We start from the raw sequence: 21,526 nt of genomic DNA on the forward strand, positions 1-21,526 counted from the left end.
ACATTGACTGTGCTGATCACAGTGGGATCCCTCTTGGATGATTCAGAAGGCATTCCAATAATTGCAGGGACTCAGGGCCCTCATTATAGGCACTAATTGTATTTTACTATAATTGGGCAAAATTGCTGCTTAATTGAGAGTTCAACTGATACAGTGCCAGATGAACTAATTTTCACCTTAATAAATGTGTAATTACTTATTGAAATTTTGAATCCCACTGTTGACGCCCTCATATACTACTTCTTACTCTGGGCACCACCTCACAGAGTTCAGACAGATGATCCCATTGCTCAGACCATGAGACTTGTGATTCTGAACTGTGGAGTCAAGGTGTCCACAGCATGGAGCCCAAAGCACCCCAGTCCACGCATCTCTTCCCTCCAGTCCGGCAGCACGAGGCTGTTTGCCCGCAGGACAGCAGCAGCAGCTCCATCTGTTTACTCTGGCCTCCTTTGCTTGGATCAAGTAGGAAATGGAAGGCACTCATCTGAATTTTTCAGAAACTTTGCAGTAATTGAAAAGAGAAGGTGACAAAGAGGCGGGGGGAGCTGTTTGGCACCTTAATTATACTGGCCACTCCGTGGGCTGCATAATAAGGCAAAGGCGTATTTTTGAAATAGTACCACGCGCAGAGCAAACCATAACTCCAAGCACTTTGTAAAGGAGCCCATCCACTCAAGTAGTCATTTATAATTAGGATGTGAAGCTCGGCCCTGCAGTCATTTATTATTGAAATTGCCTTAAGGTGATCTCCCAAACAACTTCATCTCTTGATTTACCTCCTCCTCCTCCCCTTTCTAAAAGCAGCAAATGGAATACACGGGATTAGTCTCTTAGGAGCAAATAAGCAGAGATGAAATGCAGCCAGGAGCTAATGCTTGGCAGCGCCCAGAAGGGAGGTGCCAAGAGGACATGGGTGGATCATGGGAGAATTGATTGGAAAGATTCTCTGTTCCCAGAAGAGAGCAGGCTTCAATGGTTTCTCTCAAGTTTTATTGCACATTAGCAGAACCATATGCTCTGCTCGTGTGGGCAGCACCTGGGGGGGGGGGGGGGGGGCTGGGGCGGGCGGGAGCCCATCAGCATCAGACTGAAATGCAGAGTTGAGAAGTTTCTGTTTAGAAAATGAGCTCTAGAATGGCTGCAGAAGGTGCACCTGTCCTCAGCCTCCACATAATATATTTCTTCACGTGGCATCTATTCAAGTTGGGTTTTTTCCATTCTATGTCCACCAAGAGAAGAAAAAAACACAACTTTCTATTACTCTGAAACACACGGAGAAAAGATTCTATCTTTTTAAGAGGATGGCAGGTAGTTGGAGGGAGGGGGGAAGGCAAGAAGAGAATGTTCTTTTCAAGACTTGAAATCAATATGTCTTATCAAACCCAAATCAAATTGTATACGCCAAAGTCATTACACCCAGAGCCTACTTTTTAGGAATAAATATTTTGCCCTAGGATTAAATCCCATTATGTCACAGAGGCTGAGTTTCTTCAGCCAACTGGAAAAACTGTGACATGTAAAACCTGATAGCATCTATATACAGTGGGAGATGCAGGAACCATAGAATTTTCAAGTTTAAATGAGAAACCCTGCCATTTTTTTGTGTCCTAGCTTGGAACTTTGCCACTTTAGGTGGCTCTGGATGGGAAAACTCTATTTGGAATAAGTCATATTTGTCTCCAGGGCCTGGCCTGGCCCCTGCTCTCTGCTCAGTGCACCCCCACTGCTTCTACTGTGCTATCACATAGTGTTCCCAGCTCACCCGCTTTGAAGCCCATCCTCTTAAACCGCTCTTCCTTGCATTATCCCACACTGTAGTCTTTTCTGGCTTCTTGTTCACCAAACGTTGCTGTTTCATTTGCTACTTTCTCAGGAAATTGGTGACAAATGAGAGAGTTTTACTCAATACTGAGATAAAATGTGAATGTGTTACACCCTCCAAAAAGCAGATTTATAGTTAACAGAGGCCTCGATGGCTCAGCTCACAGAAGAGTCTTTGGTAGAACTTTAGGAAACATGGCAGTACGGGAGGAAAATGATCTGTCAAGTCATGTCTTTCAGCCTACTCAAGCAAATCACACTTTATCAGTTAGGGTGGATCTGCCTGCCAGAAACTTAAATTCTGACTTGAAAGGACAAAATAATGGGGATATTTACTATCCCATGTAAGAAGCCCTGAGCACTAAACAGGTGTAAGGTTGTCCCATCTTTCTGTGTGCCCAACTCAGCCTGTCCCCCAACTTGTCCCAGCTAAACTTAACTTATGTTGCCAAGATGCCGACCATAGTTAGAGGCATCCCACAAAGACACAACCACATCCAGAAGAAAAGCAAACATCGTGTTCTATATATCTATCAGAGAGAAAACATTTTATAATTGCTCATCAGCGATCTTCTCACGTGTCACTAGCCACAATAAGTTCCTATGCTCCTTCCTAACCTGGTCATGGTCAAGGGCAATGTGTAAATTATGCCTGGCTTAGACTACTCATACACTCTTTTAGTCACTGAGGAGAAGGCAGGACCTCCCAAACCAAAATCTAGATTCCTTACATATTGAACCCAGGAAAACTTAAATGTCAGTCTGGTCTTACATCTTTAACACACTTTGGTTTAAATTCAGTAATCATGTCCTTCTTTCTGCAAAAGGTTCTGCCATGCTTTGAGCTGTAGGGATCTCAGTATAAGAAAAAGAAGAGAAAGAAAAGAAGAATTAAGAGATAAGGTAAAAACAGTGGCATCTGAATGCTAGACCCCGAACAGGGTCCAGAAGGTTTTATTACATGACTGCCAGTTTCCCATAACCATTAGCCTTCACAGTGACTGAAAACTCGGAAGCAAATGGGTGTGGCAGACCACAGAAATCAAATTAGGAGCCGGGGAGTACAAACCTGGGAGGGGTTGCCCATGGCCAACTGCGTTGGTGATGTAGGAACCAGAAGTAATATTGTACAGACAAGTCAAAAGCACCAACCACAGTGGACATGGTATTCTTCTGGAAGTCGAGACAACTAGAAAAATATACCTTAAGCCTTTGTTTTATTGATCCAAAGTGAAGAAAACCAGCCACGTCCATGGCTCCAAATGTCAAGTCTACCTTTAAGTGAATTCCAATGATTAAAAAGTGAAATGAAACTTGAAGCTTTTTCTGAAAAGTAAGTTCTACAGGCAAACAGGGTAGAGGAAGGGTAGGCACTCTGTCCCACATGTGCTCATCTGCTAACAAACCTCATAGTACTAGGACCTCTATGACGTGGCATTTCACAGAATGGCTTGTCCTGTGAAGAATATGGTCTAAACTTATCCTAAATAGGGGCAAGATCTTCCTCATCTTTACAGCATTCCCTAGTGCTTGGAATAGTGCTAATTACTAATTACCAGCTATTAATCTAAATTTATGAAAAAACCAATTGCTTGGTTTGAAAAACTGTTGAATACCCTTGAGTTGTTTACAGTGCGTTCTATGTAACAATATAGGGAAGAGACATGTCTCAAAAGTTTCTGTGAAATATGTTAAAGCAGAAATTTTAAATGCTTAATATTTCATCCTTTACTAGTTAAAAAACCAGGGGCGCCTGGGTGGCGCAGTCGGTTAAGCGTCCGACTTCAGCCAGGTCACGATCTCGCGGTCCGTGAGTTCGAGCCCCGCGTCGGGCTCTGGGCTGATGGCTCAGAGCCTGGAGCCTGTTTCCGATTCTGTGTCTCCCTCTCTCTCTGCCCCTCCCCCGTTCATGCTCTGTCTCTCTCTGTCCCAAAAATAAATAAATGTTGAAAAAAAAAATTAAAAAAAAAAAAAAATAAATAAAAAAACCAAGATCGCCAGAATCACAGTTGTGCAACAGTCGTGTATTTATCATCATGAAATAGCAAGACATACCAGTATATTAACAATTCTGGATGAGAGGGTCACTTCCAGAAGTCAGGTTTCATATACTAGTGTACTGAGACCTATCTGTGTAAGCCAAGAGGGGTCTCCCTCAGGAGCCAACACTGGAGCTGTGGCTTGACAGCTCTTCACCTTCACAATAGCCAAGAGCCAAAAGGACAAACCAGAACTCCTGTGCTATTGTCACAGTATCACTGCTTGTCCAGGTAACACCAAGTGATATAAAGGAAAACTTGTAGCAAAAGAACACAACATTTTACCCAGTGGATTTCTGAACCATTACATCCTAGCGGTTGGGTAAGTATTCATCCTTCCCTACTGATTTTGACAAACAATATTGTCTCCTGTAAAATACAGGTATAAGATGGACGTTTAGGGATCTTGCTGAGTGAGCATCGCCAAACCAACTAAAACTTGCCTTGAGCTTTCCTTGAGGAACTGCCTTACTTAACTAATGGCCGCCCTTCCTGGAAGCCATGTCCAGCATCCATCTGTATTAAATAATGTGAAGTAAAAAGTGTTTCCCTTTGCTTCATCCTGCCCAAAAGTGCCTGAAATTCTGGCCATTAGTATCACTCAAATGATTCAAGTAAACAACTAGGGAGCACTCACTATATAAGGGTAACACATTGATGAATTGTGAGAAAGTAAAAAAAGAAAAACAGACACAATCTCTACTTTATAGAGTATATAACCCACTATGGGAAAGGATGAATATGGAAATTACTGTAATTCAGTATATGCCAATAGAAGAGAGCAAAGAATATAGTAGGGAGGATGAGAGCTAAAAGAGATGTCATCCAATTGGGAAAACTAATTGGAAAAGCAACTGGGAAAACTCTTAGTCAAAAGTGTATGTGAAAAGAACCTGACAAGATAGATTTTTAACAGAAGAAATAGTGATAGCATATAAATAAGGCCGACACATGTGTCAAAGCAGAGAGACCTCTCCTTTGTCTATACACTCCTTTCAAAGTGGGCAATCCAAAATGGTTACAACTTAACCCAAGGACACTGTAGCGAACAGCTGGCAGACAACAGGATTCAGAGGAAAGAAGATAATTGACAGGGAGGTTTCAATGGTCAAGAGAAGCCCTTAAAAGGTCCAGAACACGTGGTACAACAGGCAGATCCTGAAGCTTCTGGGGGCAGCATGAGCTCACTGGTCAGTGAGACGGGCGATCCCAAAATGAGTTTTGTCTTGTTTGCCATTTATTCTTGGGCAGCCTCTAACCTCAACGTGCATTAATCTGCCTTGACAAAGCAAAAAGAAAATAAATCCAATGATGCACTTTGCTTGAGAATGTGGAATCTATATTGAGGCCAACCTCAGGGAAACAGGAAATCAGAGTGAAGGTTACAGCTCTGACAGTGACCTGGGCTGGCTGAGCTTTCATTCCTTTCTAGGTCACACTGACATGAAGCCCAGAGACAGCTTTGAAATCTGCCGAAAAAGTCAGCACATGCCAGGATGGAATGGGATTCCACACCCCTTTGCTTTTAGAGGCAAAAAACTCTCAACAGAAATAGTCTAGTGCTTTAAACAAAGCACTGCCTCACCTAATCATTCTTATATTTCTAAAAAGCCTCTTGATAGCCACAAAGTAAGAAAACAGTAAAATGACCACAGATAAATGTGCTAAGGACACAAATAATAAATCCAAAGGAAAAAGGTACAGGCATGTTCTACTCACTTATAATCCAGGGCAAATTAGAAAAACTGGATGCCATTTTTCACTTACTAAATTAGCCATTTTAAAGTTAGAATATTCTATTTGATAAAGATATACTGAAGCCCTTTCTCGTAGAGCAGAAGCATTAAATACTGGCAAGAGGCTTCGACTCAGTAATTAATCTTTGGGAATTTATTCTAAGAAAGTATATTTTATCTATTTATAGGTCACATTCACATCATAATTATTCCTAATAATGCAAAATTATAAACTTTATTTTAAATGAAAGAGCAGGATCAAATGTTCTGTTTTTATAACTATTGAAAACAGTGACATGGAAAGTACATGGAACTCAGAAAATTCTTATGAAATAAATCAAGATACAAAACTAGCTGCATATTATGATCACAAGAAAATAGAAAATAACAATCCTTGTTCTGTTTGGACGTTGAGATTCCAAATTACTTTTTCTTTTCTCTCATCCTTACATTTTCTCTAGTACTGATATACTGATCTAATAATTTTAAAAACCTATGCATTTTTTAAAACTCTCTTATTCATGAATTTCTAACTGCCATTTGATTTCAACAAGGCTATTTCACCACAATATTTAAAGTACCTTGAAGTTGGTATTTGGTCTTATCCAGTTTCACCCAATAAAGAAGAAACTATTGCATAAGGAACAGCATTTGGGAAGGAGGCCCAGTTCCTGGTGCTGATGGACGGTTCGGGAGTTACCATGCCAATTCCTTGCTTCACCACCTCCAAACCCCACACACTTACCCTTGTGGCTACATTCACCTCTCTGTGCTCCGCAAATAAGATTTGCAAACCTTAGGCTTTGTCGGACACCTGTTTTTAGCTTTAAAAAGCACAGGATTCCGTGTTGTCTCACCTCTGCAATCCCATAAACTTAAGTCACTTAATTTCTGGTCCATCACCTAATATATGGACCAGAAATTTATATATGATATATAAAAGACTCTTTTATAAAAGAAATTTATATATGATATATATGATACATGATACATAAAAGATTCTTTTATAAAAGAAATTTATATATGATATATATGATATATGATACATAAAAGATTCTTTCATGTTAAGTGACAGATGTAATAAGATTTTTAATTTATTACGGTAATATCAGGCCTTGGAATCCTTCTTTGCTTTATGAAAATACTTCATTGTGGTAGAAAAGGAGACCTTGACAGTATTAGAGGTAAAGCGTTCTAAGCAGAGCCTTCACTCCTGCTTTTGTGCATGTGAGTTACAAGGAAAGAAAAGAAAGGAAAGGAAGAAAGAGAAAGGGAAGGGGAAGCAGCAAGGTGGCAAAAAGCGCAAGTGTTAATGGAGACAAGTGGCAGTGTCCGGGAGAAATCCCTGGCGAGGCAGTGGCTGCCAGGCCTCCTGTGTTTAGCCGTGTGGATATGACCGACATACATTCAAGAGATGTGCTATCCTCAGCAGCCTCATGTCTGTGACTGCTGTGAGTGGCCCTTATTGAGTTGAGCAAAAAAGATTTAGCAAAGAAAACACACAGTCACCAGGGGCAGAAAATGGAGGCCAAGGTGGCCAAAGCATAAGCTGTTACAGAAACTGAGGAAATCTCGGGAAGGGCTTCAGACTTCCCCAGTTCTTGGAACAGGGCTTCAATCAATCTTGAAATTCAAAGACTCCCAGCCGACTTCCACGGGAAAAAGTTAATGGCAGAGAAAAACCTAAAATCCAAAGCTTTAGACCCCAGGTCAGTTTTTGCACCACAATTTCATGCTGCCTCTCAATTCTATTTCCTATTTATATCCATTCTAACAGGCTATATAAAACATAACTGTCATAGAACAAAAGGGACGGATAGGATAGGGAGAAGAGGAGGAAATGTCCTTTAAACTGAAATGTGCTTTTTTGGTACTGAAGGATCCCTTCAAACACCTGCTATAAGAACAGACTATTAAATAGCGATTGAAATGGCAAAGATAAATGATCAATTAGCTTTCCCTGTTACTTTTGTTCTTCCTTCCTTCCTTTTTTCCCTGTCTCACTTTCCTCCTTTTTTTTTTTCCTAGTAATCATTCACTGCTCCATGGGAGATGCTAAGTTTCCCAAGCCTCAAACCCATTATCAGAAGATGGGGTATACCACTACTTTCTGATCCACAAAGGAAAGAGCCAGAACACATCATGAAGCGTTTGGGAGAGTGAGAAGCTGTGGAAGCTCTTGGGGTCATTTCTTGCATACGTTTTCCTTTGGGGTTCCACTCTGGCCCTGAGATTCCGATTCCCCAGATTCGCTAATATTCTGCATGGGGAAGAAAGAGCTGGGGAGAAGGGAGGCCATAACCTCATCTCTTCCCTCTCTAACTCATCAGAGTTGTGCGTTGAGGAGAAGCTTTGACAAAAGTCTAGCTCTCCAGGAACGACCAAGACGAAAGGAGTTTCTCTGTGGCCCTTCTTCGAATGTAACCAGCTAACTCGGTGAACCTGTATTGAGAAACGAACAATAACACGGTGAGCCAAAGGCATTTACGGCTGATGGAGGATAGGACAGACAAATCTTCACTTTGTTTCTATCCTGTTCTCTTTCCAAGGGGTCATCCATCTCCCTCCGCCTGTGAGCCAGCCCGTCTCCAGGAGCATCACCAAGCACGACAAGCGTCTGAGATTCGCTGCCACAGCTGCTGTTCTCCACCTAAAGTGCGGCACTGGTTGCTGTTCGGCACTAGTTTGTACCCCATTTTACCTATCACACTGGTAATTAACGTCAGCGGCCTCTTGTGCCTGCGAGTGTGGTCCGTGGGCCGGCAGTCGTGTCATCACCTGGGACCTTGTTAAAAATGTGGAAACTTGAGGGGCGCCTGGGTGGCTCAGTCAGTTGAGCGTCCGACTTCGGCTCAGGTCATGATCTCATGGTCCGTGAGTTCCAGCCCCGCCTCGGGCTCTGTGCTGATGGCTCAGAGCCTGGAGCCTGTTTCAGATTCTGTGTCTCCCTCTCTCTCTGACCCTCCCCCGTTAATGCTCTGTCTCTCTCTGTCTCAAAAATAAATAAACGTTAAAAAAATAAAAATTAAAAAAATGTGGAAACTCGGGCCTCACACTGAATTAAAAGCTGCATTTTAACAAGAATGCCAAGTGAGTCTGATGCCCACTACAGTCTGAGAAGTGCTTTAGGGAAATTTGAAGGGTTGTACCCCTTCAATCTACCAGTCACTTGGGAATGTCATTACTTTGAGTGGCATAATAAAGCAAAGGCTTCAATGTAGCTGCCCCTGTGCTCACCACTTAGCAGCTGTGTGTCACCGGGCAAATTACATAACATCTCTGATTCTCACCTCCAAATATGTTTAATAATAATAACAATAAAATCTTTATCCAAAAGTTGTGAGGACTGAGACAATGTATCTAAAATATGTAACCTAAATCGGGCCACAGTAGGTAGACCTTTGAAGTCATAGATTCAAAGTGTGAGAAGAGGCTTTGAAGCCTCCTTTTTTTGTCAGATGCTCATCTTGCCTCGGCGAGCTCAGCTTCAGCCATTACCTGAAGCTGATGGATTGCAACTCTGTCTCATGGACAGCCCTTTACTCAAGAGTTTACTTCCTTTAGATAAAGGCCAGCTACCCCAAAATGTTTGTATCAGACTCCACTGGATTTGAGATTCGTTCTTAGTGTTTTGCTATTTTATTACATTTTATTTTGGTTTGCTCTGCTTGCTTTGCTTTCTTTTTAGTCAAGAATCCTCAAGCACAAAATTACTGTAACACTGGAACACAGATGTCCCAAACTAACCATTCAGAGGTGGTATGCACTCAAGACCCTACAAAAGGTAAAATGCATCAGTTTAATAGCTCTTCAGCAGAGAAGAGATTCTTAATTCAGAAAACATGTGCTGAGCACTGATTTTCTGCTGAGTATTGTAAGAAAAGAGATAAAATAATAAAAGTCGTTGCCTTTGAAAGATTTTGTCTTTAAAAAGGTAATGCAAGAGGGATGCCAGTTGGTTAAGCATTCAACTCGGCTCAGGTCACGATCTCATGGTGTGTGGGTTCGAGCCCCACATCGGGCTCTGTGCTGACAGCTCAGAGCCTGGAGCCTGCTTCAGAGTCTGTCTGTCTGTCTGTCTGTCTCTCTCTCTCTGCTCTTCCTCCACTCGTGCTCTGTCTGTCGAAAATGAATAAACGTTAAAAAAAATTTTTTAAGTGATGCAATAAATGCTATGGAAAAAGAAAAAACATAACATTTGGGGAGTTCATAGGAGGGACATCTAGACTATTTCTAGGGCTGGGTGGGGTATTCTGGGAAGATCTCCCAGGTAAAGTCTTATTTAATGTGTGAAATTTTAAGCAAGTTGTTTACAGAGCTATCAGTTCACTCAGCAATAAGAAAAAACTGACTGGGTTCACATCCTAACTCAGAGGTTGAGTAAATTATTAACCCTTCAAAGCTTCCCCTTACATATAAACATAACAGAAAAAAACGTTAGTACATACATCATAGATTAATTGTAAGAATGAAATAAACATGTATCTATAGCTGGTGCTCAAGAAATACTTGCTATTTTAGGGGAGCCCAGGTGGCTCAGTGGGCTGAGCGTCCGACTCTTGATTTCAACTCAGGTCGTTATCTCATGGGCGTAACATTGCGCCCCGCAGTGAGCGCTGCACTGACAGCATGGAACCTGCTTGGGATTCTCTCTCTCCCTCTCTCTCTGCCTCTCCCCACCTTATGTGTGCACGAGTGCCCCCTCTCTCTCAATCTCTGTCTCTATCTCTCTCATGATAAACTTTGAAAAAAAAAAAAAAATACTATTTTAGTTCTTTCTGTTTGCACAAATTGGTGTAAGAATAACTACCCTATCTCTTATCAGAATTTCTATGTGAAGTGGGTCAAAATTATGATAGATTACTGGTATAGTCCCCAGAGGAACTATGTATAGAAACACACAGACACACACACACACAGACACACACACACACACATCTTTGTATATATACACATTTATGTATACATACACACTTACATACATTTACATATATAGAAAATGGTGAAAATTAAGAGGAAGAAATGCTTAGATAGGTAGTAAGCAAAAGCCTCTGGGACAACCAGACGTCAAAGATGCCTCAAAGTCAACCCATCCAATATCAAATTACAATCTCACCAAAAGTTCCTCTTCCAGCATTGTTCATCTCAGTGAATGATAACACCCTCCAGCCATTGTCAAGTCAGAAACAGAGAAGTCATCTTTGACATCTCTTTCTCCCTACTGTGTCCATATCACACCCACCACTCAATCTTGATGACTTGGTCTCCTAAATCTGCCACACGACTCCCACTCTTAAATCCCTTCACAATGTACGTCTGGTCACAGGGGGTGCTGGCATCCAATACATGCAGGACAAATACTTGCTCTATTAATGAACGTATCATTTAACCGAAGATGCAAGAAGGTGTAGCCAAAAGAAAAAGAAAACTATTTTTTAATCTACCTAGGAAGTACCAAACTACAATTCATTGCCTTTCTGTGCAAATGTTGTAGTTTGTTGGTAGGGAAAAAACAAGTAAGTAAATGGTAAGATCTCTAATAGCAAAGAAGAGTGAAATATAACATCAAAACTTCACATTTAGAGGTACAAATGATCAAAGAGATGTAGAGAAGTCTTTAAAACGGGGTCAGCATGCTAAGGCCCATATGTCAAATCTGGTCTTTATTTTGCTGGAATGCAGCACACCCATTCTTTTACTCTTGGCTTTGCCAGCCTTCCTGCTACAGGGCAGAGGAGAACGGTTGCAACAGACACTGTAGGGCGTACAAGGCTAGCATATTTGCTCTCTGGCTCTTTATAGAAAAGGCTTACCAACTGTGCTTTAGAAAACATTTTTAAAAAGGCCTATGTAATCTTTATTTTTTTATTTAAATTCAAGTTGATTAATATACAGAGTAGTCTTGGCTTCAGGAATAGAACCCAGTGATTCATCTCTTATGCATGACACCCAGTGCTCATCCCATAGAGTGCCCTACTTGATGCCCATCACCCATTTAGCCCATCCCCCTACCCACCGCTTCTCCAGCAACCCTCAGTTTGTTCTCTGTAGTTAAGAGTCTCTCAGGGTTTGCCTTCCACTCTGCCTGTATCTCATTTTTCCTTCCCTTCCCCATGTTCATCTGTTGAGTTTCACCAATTCCACATATGAGTGAAGTCGTATGATATCTGTTTCTCTGACTAATTTCGCTTAGCATAATATATTCTAGTTCCATCCATGTTGTTGCAAATGGCAAGATTTCATTCTTTTTCATTATTTTTGATTGCTGAGTAATACTCCATTGTATATGTATGCCCACCTATTCTTTATCCATTCATCAGTCGGTGGACATTTGGGCTGTTTCCATGATTTGGCTATTGTTGCTAGTGCTGCTATAAACATTGGTGGGCATGTACCCCTTTGAATCAGCATGTTTGTATCCTTTGGATAAATTCCTAGTAGTAAGGGTATATATTTATGTAAATAATGTGAATTCTGATAGAAAACAGTGTACTCTGTGTTTTTAAAACTTGTGAAGAGATTAGAAGGGAAGGGAGACCAAGGACCGAGTTTAGGTTGAGGCTGGTGGGGGCCAAATGATAGCCTTGAAGAGAATGGGGTCCTAATGCCTGGAACCTGTGTTTCCTTATTTGGAAAAAGGGTCTTTAAAGATGTGATTATATTAAGGGTTTTGAGATGAGGAGATGATCCTAAAAGATTGGGGGGGAGGGGTGCTAAATGCTGTCACAAGTGTAAGAGACAGGTAGGAGGCAACTTACACACACACACAGGAGAATGTAATGTGAAGACAGGGGCAGAGATTGGGATGACACAGTCACAAACCAAGGAAAACCAATGATTGCCAGCAGCTACAAGAGGCTAAGTTACAGATTCCCCCCAGAGCCTCCAGGGTGAGCTCCAGTCCTGATGGCACCTTGGTTGTGGAATACTGGCTTCTAAAAGTTTGAGAAGATAAATTTTCATTGTTTTACGCACCCCAAGTTGTGGTAATTTCTTACAGAAACCTCAGGAAAAGTTGGGCCCGTCTGTGCACAAAGAAGTTAGGAGTGCGATGTGATTTTACCACAACATGTAAGGCACCTGGAAGTTTGTATTTAATGCCATGCAATCCTGCCAAATGAGGAAGTGTTGCATTAAAAACATAGCACTTAAGAGTACCATGTCCCAGCACCAGTGAGCAGCGACCAGTATTTCGTCTTTCAGACCTCCATCACTTTCCTGTCTTATTTTTATAATAACCTGACTATGCCCCACCAATAGGATTGACAAATGTTAAAATTCGTAGACCACCTATGCTAAACCAAAGAAGGAATATGAATGCAGAAAGGAGTTCTTTTATCATCTCAACTCTGCTACTAAACAATTTTATTAAACTTAGTTAAAACTCTTAATTTCTGAGTCATCACCTAAAACCCCCAACACACACACACACACACACACACACACACACACACACACACACACACACCATGAAAAGAAGAGATTATTTAGGTGACAAATGTAATAAGATTACAAAAAGCTATTATGGTGATGTTGACAACAGAACCCTTTTTTGTGAGGAAACTGTCTTTGCTTGAGAAAAATACCTATTTCCAATGATGCGGGGCCCCAAAGGTGTCCAAGAGAGTTAATGTGCTTGACATGAGACAATTAGAAATGTCTGGGGTTTTATTTTTGATCTGTGAGTGAGAAGGAAGGAAGGAGAGACAAGAGGGAAAGGAGAGTTGGGGATAGAGATACGAGCAGGTTGAAGGGAAAGATCCTAGCACTGAGCCTGCTTCAGATCCGCTGTCACACCCCTCTCTCTGCCCCTCCCCAGCTTGCACTCTCTCTCTTTTTCTCTCTTTCAAAAAGTAAATAAACATTAAAAAGGGGGAGGGGGCACCTGGGTGGCTCAGTCAGTTAAGCGTTCAACTTTGGCGCAGATCATGATCTGAACGTTTCCTGAGTTTGAGCCTTGCGTCAGGCTCTGTGCACTGACTGCAGAGGATTCTCTCCCTCAATCTCTCTCTTTCTGTCTCTCTCTGCTCCTTCCTTGCTCACACTCTCTCTGTCTCTCTCACAATAAATAAATAAATAATGAATTAAAGAAGAAAGATCCTGCTGGCCGATGACATTAGTGCCTTCTTTCCAGACTTCTTCGAACTGGCCTTGACCAGGTCACCTGCCCACAAACGACAAGGCACCCCCCAGGCTTATTCTTCTGAACCTTCTCCCAAGACACCAAAAAAGATGCTATCAGACTTATTTCCAGGTTCACCTATGGAGCAGCTACAGCGATTTGAGGGGCCAGACTTAAAAGATAAGAAGCAGCAGGTGATAAAAGCAGAGCAGTTGGGCTCTAAGACCACATTTCTCCTTTCCTGCTTGTGATGCATAAAGTTCCTTGAAAAGGAAAGAGCACACAGCTTATATTAAATAATTCACATAGTAAAGGCTGAAAATGCAAATGAAGTTCAAGCCACAATTCTTCACTAAGTAAGTGCTCTTGTTTGATATGAGAGCAGGTGCAAGGAGACTTAACATGCCAGGAAGAGAGGACAGATGTCTGTAGAGGAAGTACTGAGGACCGGAGAGGAGTTTGGTCATGGAAGGTAGACCCAAGTGACTTCACAATGTGCCAAAACTTGTCTCTACCTACATCTGGGCAAGGCAGAAAGAAGCCATCAGATAGGAGTTTGGAAAATATTTGCAGAACCTGATCACTTCTTACTACCTCCAGTACCTCTGTCCCCATTCAAGCTACGGTCACATCCAGCCTGGACACAGCTGTAACCTCACCACAGGCCTGATGACATCTAGGGTTCATTCTCTATGTTATCATCAGAGGGCTATTTCCTTATGTTAAATCACATTATTCCCCCGTCCAAAATCCTAGAAAGGCCTCAGTTCACTGAACATGATAGTTCAAGTCCTCAGAGTGTCTCATGAGGCCCTGCCTGACCAGGCCATCACTCTGACCCCATCTCCTACCACTTCCCCCCACCTCTCTCTCAGTGTCAGCCACACTGGCCTCCTTACTAGTTTTCAGACTTCCTGTCTGACCTGTCCCCTCCCTGGAACACTCCTCCCACCTTATCCACGGGGCTCTCTTCCCTCCTTCAGGCTCTCTGTTTGAATCTTACCTAGTCAGTGAGGCCTCCCTGAACACCCAAAATGATGCCTGTGCTCCTTCCATCCCTTGTCCATGCCTAAAACTCCCAATCCCCTTCATCTACTCTGTTCTCATTTATTTCTTAGCATGCATCACTTCTCAGAGTATTATATACTGAAAATATAATATAATATTAGTGTTGACTATCTCCCTCCATACCAACCCCTGGGAATATAAAACTATAGGAGGTCAGGGGGTTGTTGTTTGTTTTATTCCCTGATGTATAAAATGCCTGGCATTTAGCGGGTCCTCAAATAGCATCGGATATTGAATACAGAGTGAAGGTAAACTAGGAAACTGTTTTCCATAATTAGTAATAATTAGCTTCAATAAGAATTACTGCTGTTCACTTATGTGTTTAATAAATATTTGATGAGGGCCTACTCTATGCCAGGTACTGTTCTCAGTTCCGAGGATATTATAGTTGGCAAAAAAAATAGCCTCCAGGAGGTTGAATTCTAGGGTAAGACAGACAGTTAAAATGAATAGGTAAAATATTTAGAATGTTGGGTGGTGGCAAAGGTTAAAGAGATAAAGAAAGCAGCAAGGAGGCTAAAACTGATATACTCTATACTTTTGAGGAACCAAATTAGATAGTATAATAAAAGTTCTTAGAGAAGTATGAGGCAATGGTTGAAAACTCTATACCACGTAACGAGCTGCATTTGTCCTATGCTTTTGGTTTTACTTGAAACAACTTTTTGCTGTGTCATACACCACTCAGAAACTCAGTGTGTACGTGACTCTTGCTTCAAACCCATAGCCGTTGCTTTCTCTCCTGTGGGAAGATCGTGTGGCTCACCAGGAAGGTGCAGCAGGCAGGACTTCACGTGCATTCAGTGATCCCCACACTCTCCCTCGATGGTGGCCCATTAGAAGAGAGGCAGAGCAGAGTAGCCCCACGGGCTGACTCCCACCACACTTCAGCCACTCCTGTGGCATTTCACGCTCTGAGTGAGGAGTGAGGTTCCAAATAGCTTTACCCCTGTAAGAGTACCATTTAGTTACAGAATCTGTGCCAATTGATTTCATTTTCTTTAGGCTCCCTGGAAAGAAACAATACATGCTATCAGCAGAAAATCAGTTGTGGGAGCACTGGGCTCATCATGTATACCTTCTAACCCACTCAAACCTCCTCCCAAGCTATTTGCTGGCTAAGCCCCGTCTCCTTACTTCCGGAATTCACCAAGACTCCTGTTCAATGACTTGCTTTGGCTGATAGAAGAGAACAGAAGTGACAGGTAGCACTTCCCAGTGGAAGTATCTAAGAGCTGTATTTACCTGTTCTCTTCCCTACTGTTGCAAACCCCAAACGTCACAGGGAGGCTGAAGTCTCTATCAGTCGGAACCTCTAAATAACTCCAATGATACTACTTAGCTTTGGACATGTAGTATGAGCAAAAAAAAATGTTTTAAGCCACTGACATTTTAGGGTTGTTTGTTACCGTAGCACGATGTATTTTATCCTGAGTAAAACCACAACAAATGCCATTTATCAGCACCTGATAGTTTTTCCTTCCCTCTTAGGAAGAAGAGTACTAGGGCATTTGGTGTGTCTTATGAGAGATTAAGACATTGTTAAAAGATGAGGGGATTTATGCTGAGATGAAAGGGTTCAAATGCCTGGTATCTACCCTGGGACCCTGATTACTAGAGATGGTGACTCTGAGGGGCAATACAGAATGCCTCCAGAATACTCCCTGATACATCCCAAAAGAATTGATTTCAAGTTTCTCAAAAAAGTGGGAATCTAACCTAAAAGTTTAATTTAAAAAATAGTCATTAACAATAGAGGCCCTCTGAATCATGGGGAAGAAAATGAAAGCAGAAAAATGTTACCAGGGCCACTTTGTCACTTCAGCAGTTCTTAAAGTGACCGTGGAAGTGATAGCAATGACAGAGAGAACATGGGGTCCATCACAGCAAAAGGAAGAGCCATGATATTCACTTGCATGGAAGCGACATCCTTATGAAATGAGCTATAGGAAGAGTGTCCACTGTTAACACCTTTATGGCCAAGCAGAGCTTAACTCCAGAGCCGACAGCAGAATTTTATCTTCTCTAAGAAGACCTGATGAGCCATGCCAAGATCCTGCTTGGGAGGAAGGAGAGAGGGGCCTGTGTCTTTGACACACCACCAGGGAGGCCCTAGATAGATTTTATTGTCACTGTGATTGCTACCCACATTCTTGACAATCTTTCCCTAGACTGGTCTGGGAAATTAAGAACGTATGCAAAAATGGATACCTGTGTATAGGACCATCCAGAAGGATCTGGAATCTGTTGCAACAATCAGGCAAAAGAGTTGAAATCAAACACTACATTCATTGGATCTTGATGAAACAATGGATATGTTGGATCTTTAAACCTTAGCCTTTTAGGACAGCTACTTGGAAGCCAAATCCATCTTACCCTAAATGGGAGAGATTGACAGCAGTAAAACAGCATAAAAATTGAAGCCATGAGATGCTCCACCAAAAACGCATACTTTAAGGACATCTTTATTTATATTTTCACAGTATTTTCTCTGAAGTTTATATAATAGCACATGGAGATTTTCATCCAAATACCAAGCATACACTACCAACAGCTTTAGACTTCTCAACCCCCTCAGCCTGTAAGTTGCTTCAGGGTAGAAATGGGTGCAATGTCTAGAACAGTCATTCCAGGAATTGTCTCTGAGCTATGGCTCCCATCACAGCTCACAGGCAGCAGCCTGAATCTGCTTTGCTTTAATCAGAAGAGATAGATGGAATGGAGCCCACTTAGTTCATGGCTGCCAGCCCTCCCCATCTCCCTCCCACAGACACACATACAGGAAATCTGGCAGCTTCCTTCTCCCTTCCTGTCAGTCTCACTAGGCTAAGGAGCAGGCAGATGCAGGAGGGAGGGGGGAAGCAGAGGCTGCCAGAGCACTTGCCACATTCAGACTTGCCACTACGGGCCCCCGGTGCCCCGCATTCCTCTGGGATCTCTTCCCGGGTTCAAGTCGGAGAAATAGGTCTAAGTACCTGAACGAGATATCCCACAGGAAAGAAAGGCCCCAACAACCAGGGCAACAAATGAATGAGAGGATTTGGCCCTGATTAAATTCTATTATCTTTGAAACAGAGAATTGGGAGTTAGGCAGCATTTTCCACTAGCCACAGAAAATCTGCCGGAATGAGCTCTGAGATGATGAACAAGAGTTAGACAAAGGGGGATAAAAGGAAAAGAAACAATAAATTTCACACTGATGGGCTTTTCCAGTATCCCGGTGGGAAGAATCCCACGGTGGGGCCATGACACATACTCAGGCAGGCAGTTTTAATTGGCAAGACAACAGACAAACTTGGGATCATGGTCTACTTCCCTTACTAATAAATGTCCCAAATGCTCCTAGCACAAACTGTCAGAACAAATCTAGCTTTCCTCTGACTTTTGTTGATAGGTGGTAACACTCAACTCAACCAAACAAATTATAAGGCTGCTATATCAATGTAACCTCCACTCTCCCGACAGTCAAAAATGTCAGGAAAAATCGAGCGCAGGATCTTCAGTCTCTAACACACACTCTAAACAGAGTGAGGGACACAGCCCCTTGGTGAAGTGACAGAAGGCAGGCTAGATGAGCAGTTCGAAGTTCTCACCTAGAGCTACAGAACTGCCTTCTTTAATCTATTCACTCACATGTTTTGCACATGGATGTGCTATGCTTGATATAATGGCTAACAAGACAAATATGCTTTGTGCACTTAGAGTTTACAGAACTCTAAGGAGAAAGAGACAATACAATAATAATACATTATAGCTGTAATATAATGTGATACGTCCTATGAAAACATCACATAGTGTAGCCTAAAACCATGAAGACAGAGCGGTGTTTTTCAAAACAGAAAGTAGAAACAACCCAAACATCCATCAACTAGTGAATCAATAAACAAATGTGTGGTATATCCATACAAGGGAATATTATTTAGTCATGAAGAGGAATGGACTATTGATTCAGGCTACAACATGGATGAACTTTGAAAGAAGTCAGACACAAAACCACATATTGTATTATTCAATTTATATAAATGCCCATTATGAGCAATTCCATAGAGACAGAAAACAAATTAGTGGCTGCCAAGGACTGGAGGATGGGGTGGGGGAGGCAGATGTAGAATGATTGCTAGTGGGTACAAGATTTCCTTTTGGGATAATAAAAATGTTCTCAAATTAGATAATAGTAATGGCTGCACAATCTTGCAAAGGTATTAAAAAAAAACCACTGAACTGTGCACTTTAAAAGGATGAATTTTATGGTAGGTGAATTATATCTCAATTTTAAAAATAGTTAAAGGAGAAAAATCCACAAAGCCTTTAGTGAGGAAAGATGAGCCTGACCTGTACAGAAATAGCATTCCTTGTGAGACCGCACAGGACAGAAGAGGAATAGCATTGGCTCCAACAGAAAATACACTATCCCTTAGCTTCTCATGCCCATGGTTTTCCTTCAATGACATGAAGTTTAGAAACAACATATATGAGGCCTCTGTTATAGTCTCAATAAACAATTGCTCAAGAATATTACAGAACTTACGCTGGAGAGGTTCACAGCTAGGATGCGATTTTCCTAATCCTCTAAGCTAGCAAATCACTGCCATGGTGTCCAGTGGCATGATTACCATCAAATCAAGATTCAAAGAACTGTGGTAGCAGGAGGAAGTACATGGAACCCACAGTGAAGTTCCCGCCTCCTCACTATCACATGGCAGCGTTGGAAGGTCATTATTTCCTAATTTGTGTGCATCTCCATCTATCTCAGACACTCCAAATCTTGAATGCCATTGTGATTTAAAGTCGCCCATCCTTCCTCCTGCATTTTGGAGGATCTATGCTTTGGCCACTTAACTAAAAAAGCAGAACTACATGAACTAAACACTTCAAAGATGCTTTATGGGAAAGACACTGATCAATTTCAATAAAGACCCCAGGTGTGTTTCAATTGATTTGTGAATAGACTTTGCTTAAAAATATAGAACATGTAATTAGGAAAAGGATGTTTATACTTTACCAGTTATGGTTTCTTAAATTTTGTATTATACATGAAAAGCCAAGCTCGGGTAATAATTGCATCCGAGACCTCCTTAAAGCAGATGTATTCATCCCAGGGCAGAGTACAATTCTAGACACACAATGGGAGCACAGTAAATGCTTATTGCAATGGACAAGCAATACCTAACAGGCTAGCATCTGGTCAAGAAACTGAAATGCATGTTATAGGGGCTGTTCATCCCCTCTAGGGAAGAGTCAGCCCAAGCCCTCCGCAATGTGGCTTTTGCCTATCTCTCTGACATCATCTCTGCCACATCTGAGACCACACACCAGTCTGCAATCACACTAAGCACACCCTACCGCACAGAAGAGGACAGTCACACTAGTGTTTGGAGTTCTCTGAATCTACCATGTCCCTCCCTGCTTCCATGCCCCTGATGATACTATTTCCTTGCTTTTACATCTTGCCTTTCTCCGTGTTTCTACCTGGTTAAATCTTACGTGTCACCTGTCAGCACCAGTATAATTTACTTCAGGAAGCCTCCCTGCTCTCCTCCACTCTTGGCCCTCAGGGTGGGTGAGGAGCCCCTCATATTGCCTTATCTAGTAACCTGTCACATTGTGTTATAATTGTCTGTACCTTGTCTCCCATCCTAAAGGGTTAATTCCTAGAAGGTAGGGCCATGGCTTTCCTACTCCTAGTACAGTATTAGTCACTGAATAAATGTTAATTGAATGCATGAATGAATGAATGGATGAATTAATGAATTCATTATTTAGTCAAAAATGTACTTAGCGTGTCATTGCAACAATTTTATTACCAGCTTCAGAAATTTCCTCAAAATTTTAAAACTTAAAGTCAAATAATTACATTGATGAGAAACACCATTAACTTCATTTAAATAAAACTCAGCACCATTATCACATGTAATTTATAACAAAGTTAATCCAACTCATACTTAATGAGATGAATAATTATTATAGTGTCATAAGTTCAGTGGGCATAAAAGTCAGATAGTTAACATAAACAAATATAAGTAATATTGCTTTTATTTAAGCCAAGCCATTCATTCTTCAGACCCACTGAGGGAAAAGAGAAAAGTAAGCAAAGAAGGAAGGTACTTTCCCCGACTCCTTAATTAGGAGCTGAAGTTGTTTCAGAGGCGAGAGAATCCAACAACCTGTACTTTCAGGAGCGAAGGGCCACAAAATGTCTTCCTTATCCATTTGCTGGATGACCCATTAACCTTAACATTTGCCAAGAACAAAAAACAAAAAAAACAATGAAAAGAAGTTGGTCATTGTTTTAAATCTCTCTCCCCAGTAAATCTCTGCAATGGGTTTTCTTTTTGAAGCCCAGAGCCTGAGCACCTGGGTGGCATTCAATAGTTGAAGAAGGGACAAAGGAGTCTATTCCAGCATCATGAATTGGAAAAGTACCTGGATACTTTGATCTCCACAGAACTAGATTAAACTCTCAAGTAGAGAATTTTAGAGCAACCAAGTCTCAAAATCCTGTCCAGAAAGAAGACTCTACCATCTGACTTCCCAAGCAAGAAATCTAGGAATAATGAGAGAAACCAACACATCATTTTGCTCTGTCCTGATTTTCCCTCCTTCCCTCCCAGATAAACATCACAATCATGCTGGCTTTGATTCCATGTGCCATTCATTCACGACAGTCCCAAAAGGTAGTTGTTACTATGGAGAATCTGCAATGCAAGATACATAGCAATGTGCTCAATGTTATACTA

Source organism: Felis catus, chromosome D4 (genome assembly GCF_018350175.1).
Source record: "Felis catus isolate Fca126 chromosome D4, F.catus_Fca126_mat1.0, whole genome shotgun sequence".
Classification (NCBI taxonomy): domain Eukaryota; kingdom Metazoa; phylum Chordata; class Mammalia; order Carnivora; family Felidae; genus Felis; species Felis catus.